The sequence below is a fragment of the Phyllobates terribilis genome, unplaced genomic scaffold, assembly GCF_046119375.1.
Source record: "Phyllobates terribilis strain yellow unplaced genomic scaffold, ASM4611937v1 Scaffold_2__4_contigs__length_985480577, whole genome shotgun sequence".
NCBI classification, from domain to species: Eukaryota; Metazoa; Chordata; class Amphibia; order Anura; family Dendrobatidae; genus Phyllobates; species Phyllobates terribilis.
Window position 1 is genome coordinate 954,839,381 of NW_027362762.1, and position 6,000 is coordinate 954,845,380.

Sequence of the window (6,000 nt, forward strand, 5' to 3'; positions counted from 1 at the left end):
GTGTCTGCTAGTCAGCGGATTATCCCGGCTGTTAAGCAAGCTACACCACCTGTAGTTTAGACACTTAATTTTTTCAAAGGAAATGTTTCGGGACCATGGGATACTCAGTGAAGAGCATCAGGAGGCACCCCAAGGCATAGGGGCTGGGACTGGCGGTAGGATGCCTTGCGGTGGACAGCCGAGCTCGATCCTTATAAAAGCTTTTTAACTGCAGCAGCTTTAGTGGACGCTACTGGAGCTGGAATTACGCGGCTGCTGGCATGAGACTTGCCCTCCAATAGATCCTTGTAAATGGATTTAAAGTGTATTCATTCAAATTAGAGAGACAATTTAAATTAAAAAGCTTAGAGCTGCCTCCACCACAGGGGGGCTCGCTCGACCCACCAGCGGACAGGCACCAGTATTGGGAGAGGGGGGCTGGCCATCAGGGTTCACCGCGGCTCTGGCACAAACCCGGCGACACGGAGGTGGCACGGGCAGGAGCGGACTGGCCGTGTCGGCTTCTCACTTTTTGGATTTTAGAAGGGCATGACATGCCTATATCTGTGTCTCCCCCTCCTTTTACTCCTCCACCTCTTTTCTTTTCGCATGACTATATGTACTTGTCACTTTTCCATGTGTTAGATATGTCTTCTGAGCAGTTTGTCAGCTTTTGGACACCTTTGAAGGTGTTTTCTATGTGTTTCTATGTGTTTTTGTTTGCCATTGGTTTTAACGGTGTTCGAAGGTGTTCGACGAACAGTTCGACGAACAGTTCGGCGAACACACGGGTGTTCGACGAACCGAACCGAACTCGAACACTACGGGGGTGGCTCAACACTAGTCCCGAGCATCGAGCACCCGAGCATTTTAGTGCTCGCTCATCACTAGTGTCTACTGTTATCACAATCCCTGTTCTTATTGTGCATCTCTGCCCACATCTGTATATCCATAACACGAGCCATGTGACCCCCTCTTTCTTTTTATGTGCCCAAATATTATGAATTATTGCCTGCAAAAAATGTCACAAATCCAGCCATTTTTGGAGATAATGAGCCACATATCGCAATGTTTTTCTGCTGTTTGTTTATATAGGTCATACAGTGGTGGCCAAAAGTATTGGCACCCCTGCAATTCTATCAGATAATACTCAGTTTCTTCCTGAAAATGATTGCAATCACAAATTCTTTGGTATTATTCTCTTCATTTAATTTGCTTGCAAGGAAAAAACACAAAAGAGAATGAAGCAAAAATCAAATCATTGATCATTTCACACAAAACTCCAAAAATGGGCCAGACAAAAGTATTGGCACCCTCAGCCTAATACTTGGTTGCACAACCTTTAGCCAAAATAACTGCGAACAACCGCTTCCGGTAACCATCAATGAGTTTCTTACAATGCTCTGCTGGAATTGTAGACCATTCTTCTTTGGCAAACTGCTCCAGGTCCCTGATATTTGAAGGGTGCCTTCTCCAAACTGCCATTTTGAGATCTCTCCACAGGTGTTCTATGGGATTCAGGTCTGGACTCATTGCTGGCCACCTTAGAAGTCTCCAGTGCTTTCTCTCAAACCATTTTATAGTGCTTTTGGAAGTGTGTTTTGGGTCATTGTCCTGCTGGAAGACCCATGACCTCTGAGGGAGACCCAGCTTTTGCACACTGGTCCCTACATTATGCTGCAAAATTTGTTGGTAGTCTTCAGACTTCATAATGCCATGCACACGGTCAAGCAGTCCAGTGCCAGAGGCAGCAAAGCAACCCCAAAACATCAGGGAACCTCCGCCATGTTTGACTGTAGGGAACGTGTTCTTTTCTTTGAATGTCTCTTTTTTTTCCTGTACACTCTATGTTGATGCTTTTTGCCAAAAAGCTCTACTTTTGTCTCATCTGACCAGAGAACATTCTTCCAAAACGTTTTAGGCTTTCTCAGGTAAGTTTTGACAAACTCCAGCCTGGCTTTTTTATGTCTCGGGGTAAGAAGTGGGGTCTTCCTGGGTATCCTACCATACAGTCCCTTTTCATTCAGACGCCAACGGATAGTACGGTTTGACACTGTTGTACCCTTGGACTGCAGGGCAGCTTAAACTTGTTTGGATGTTGTCGAGGTTCTTTATCCACCATCCGCACAATCTTGCGTTGAAATCTCTTGTCAATTTTTCTTTTCCGTCCACATCTAGGGAGGTTAGCCACAGTGCCATGGGCTTTACACTTCTTGGTGACACTGCGCACGGAAGACACAGGAACATTCAGGTCTTTGGAGATGGACTTGTAGCCTTGAGATTGCTCATGCTTCCTCACAATTTGGTTTCTCAAGTCCTCAGACAGTTCTTTGGTCTTCTTTCTTTTCTCCATGCTCAATGTGGTACACACAAGGACACAGGACAGAGGTTGAGTCAACTTTAATCCATGTTAACTGGCTGCAAGTGTGATTTAGTTATTGCCAACACCTGTTAGGTGCCACAGGTAAGTTACAGGTGCTGTTAATTACACGAAATAGAGAAGCATCACATGATTTTTCAAAGGGTGCCAATACTTTTGTCCACCCCCTTTTTTAGGTTTGGTGTGGAATTGTATCCAATTTGGCTTTAGGACAATTCTTTTTGTGTTTTTTCATTGAAGACAAATTAAATGGAAATAATAATACAAAAGAATTTGTGATTGCAATCATTTTCAGGAAGAAACTGAGTATTATCTGACAGAATTGCAGGGGTGCCAATACTTTTGGCCACCACTGTATGCTTTACTGCACTGCTGCTCTGGGTCCTTTATTTCGGGAGGGCTGGATATTGCACAAATTCTTTTAGCTTAATTTTATTTTTACAAAATTGCAATTTTTTTAAACAAACATTTCATTGTAAATTGATTTCAGCTGTGATCCGCGCAGAGCGAGACTTTCCGAATTAGGAAAATAATAACAAATAATTCTCATGCTGTGATCGTCTAGGAGATTGCCTATGTAGAGAACACAACATTCTGCATTCCCAGGACGTAGTAGCAGAATACTAAATAATAACCATACAGTATGATCATCAGAAATTACCAAACAAATACTGCTCTTTACACTATCGGTGTAGGAAGTGGGTCCTTAAAGCGTACCTGTTCTACCTGTCATTTCAAGTGACATTTCAGAATGAGCCATCGGCTGTCTGCAAATGAGGAAAATAGTATTTCTGATCACTCTATGATTTGTATCCTGTATTTCTCTTTACTCTGAGCTAGTGAGTAGAGAGTAGCTGGAGCAACACATGCAACTATGTGGCATTTTTGCTCCTCTGTTTTTATATGCATACGTGTAAAAGCAATAGTGGCATTACAGATATTCTACATCACTGTTGAGCAGTATAGTGAGAAAAACACTTCCTAGAAAACATCAGCATAGATTATATTATACAACAGTAATTAGCACTCTAGCTGAGAATCCAGCTCTTTGATAAAATAAAATACTTACTAGAGAGTCTTAGCATGGAGTACATTATGAAAGAGTACTGAACAGTGCAGCTGTGAATCCAGCTGCAGGGTGAGATAAATTGCTTACAATAAAGAAGCAGCATGGAGGACATTATACATCAAGGGCAGCACAGTGGCTCAGTGGTTATCACTGCAGCTTTGCAGCGCTGGGGTCCTGGGTTCAAATCCCACTAAGGACAACATCTGTGTGGAGTTTGTATGTTCTCCCCGTGTTTGCGTGGGTTTCCTCCCACACTCCAAAGACATACTGATAGGGAATGTAGATTGTGAGCCCCATTGGGGACAGCAATAATAATAATGTTTGCAAAGCACTGCGGAATATGATAGCGCTATATAAGCAATGCATAATAAAAAAATAAAAAAATAAATCAGTACTGAGTCGTGTAGCTCTGAATCCAGCTCTGAGGTGAGCTAAAACATTTGCAAGAAAGAAGCAGATCTGTATTTTTCAGAGTGAATGATGAGTTCACTTTTCTCTGATTTAGTGTGTGGAAACTAGCTGCTATAATGTCTCCCGTCCTGAACAGCCCTCTGCTGCCCCAAATAGTCAGGACAATTACGTAATTTCCACTACTAGACCGATTATTGGGGAACTCGCAGTGTATGTACAGTATATATACAACTGATTCCAACGCATCGAATACATGTATATATAAACCTCGGTACGGTCACTGCCAACTCTACAATAACCCAAGAAAGATTATTAGCTGCCCCGACCAATCGTTTTATAGGCCGATTGGACACCTATTACAGGTAGCATATGGCTTTAGGGTGAAGTTCACATAGCAAGAGGAACAGAACTATTACATTTTATATTTAATCCAGAAATATAGGCACTGTTTATAAAAATATACAAAATATTTTACAAAGGGGACAAAACAATACAGCATATGCAATTACATAAAATAAAAGGATAAATAAAAGAAAATTACTAAACCTGAAGTCACTACAATAGCTTCAGATTTATGGAGGGGGGGGGTACTCCAGAGAGAAAAAGGACAGGACCCACAGTTAGCTGCACCTCCAAGGACTGACCAGGACCAATATCAGGCATTTGCCTTTTATTAATACAAGTTACCTCCCCAATGGTGACTCATAACAGGGCTGGTCATGGGATTCAGCTTCAGTTTCAGAAAATTATGAAATTCTCAACTTCCAAAATATCTCCGCCTCTGGGGGTCATAGGCGGGAGATATTACCGTCATCTTTCCTATCATGATTTTACCATTACACAGAGACCAAACATGACCCTTTGGAAGTGCATTGAGGTGAAGGGTACATTGCTGGAAAAGGAAGAAAAAAAAAAAAAAAAAAAAAACTCTTTAAATCTCGTAGTTTGCGAGAGTGAACGAGCTGCGTGTGTCCGGAGCGTAAGTGCGAACGAAAGTAAGTGTGTGACTTGTTTTTCAGTGAAGAGGTATTTGGGAATCCTGCAGAAAATACCTGTGTGAATTGCGGTGAGTGCTGCATTGTGACCTGCTGAGTGCTTTTCTACCTGTTTAGATTTATTGGGCTTTTTAAAACCTATTTTCTCACTACAGTTTTAGTTTCTTAGTTTACTACCTGTGTATTTAAGGGTTAACTACATTGCACTAAAATCCTGAGGTGTAGATTTACTCACAAGGGGTTAATTAAGGGGAAGGGGTCATAATTAAGGGTTTATAAGGGGCAGCTGGTTGGACATCAAGTCCTTTGGAAGTGCATTGAGGTGAAGGGTACATTGCTGGAAAAGGAAGAAAAAAACAAAACAAAAAAAAACTCTTTAAATCTCTTAGTTTGCGAGTGTGAACGAGCTGCGTGTGTCCGGAGCGTAAGTGCGAACGAAAGTAAGTGTGTGACTTGTTTTTCAGTGACTTTGGATTCAGGGAGTTTGGAAGGGAGGACTTAGGACTGAATTGCTGACTTTATTTCATTCTTTCTTTACTTTAATTTTTACTTAATTAATCCACCTGACCTACTTAACTGATTCCCCCGTCCATACTTGATACTTAACTGATCCCCCGCCGATATCTAATTGATACACTTGCACATCCCTAATTGATCCCCGTCCATACACCTATATATAAATAATTGTGTTTTGTACTTGTATATATATACTGACTGTATCCCCATATTTAGAATGACGTCCATTTTGGCCGGAGCCGTGCAGTGTACATCTTGCGCAATGTATGCATTCCGTGAGCAACCGCTCGAGGATCCATACTGCTGCGAGAGATGTGAGCATATCGTGCACTTGGAAGCCCAAATTCTGGATCTAAGTGCTCAGATAGCGGTACTGAGGAGCATCGACAACATGGAACGGAGTTTGCTGCTCACCGAGCAGACACTCAATGGGTCAATACTGGGGGTGGAGCATAGAGGGGAAGTGCAGGCTGAACAGGCAGGGAGCTGGATAACAGTTAGGAGGGATAGAGGGAAGAAGTATAGGAAGGCTGGTTCAGAACCGGCATTATTGGAGCACGACAGATCCTCTGACCGCCGGGGGAGTGTATGCTCCAGTAATGAGGGGGAGGGGGGAAGTGTAGGGCAGGCAAGACAGGTTCTGGTAGTGG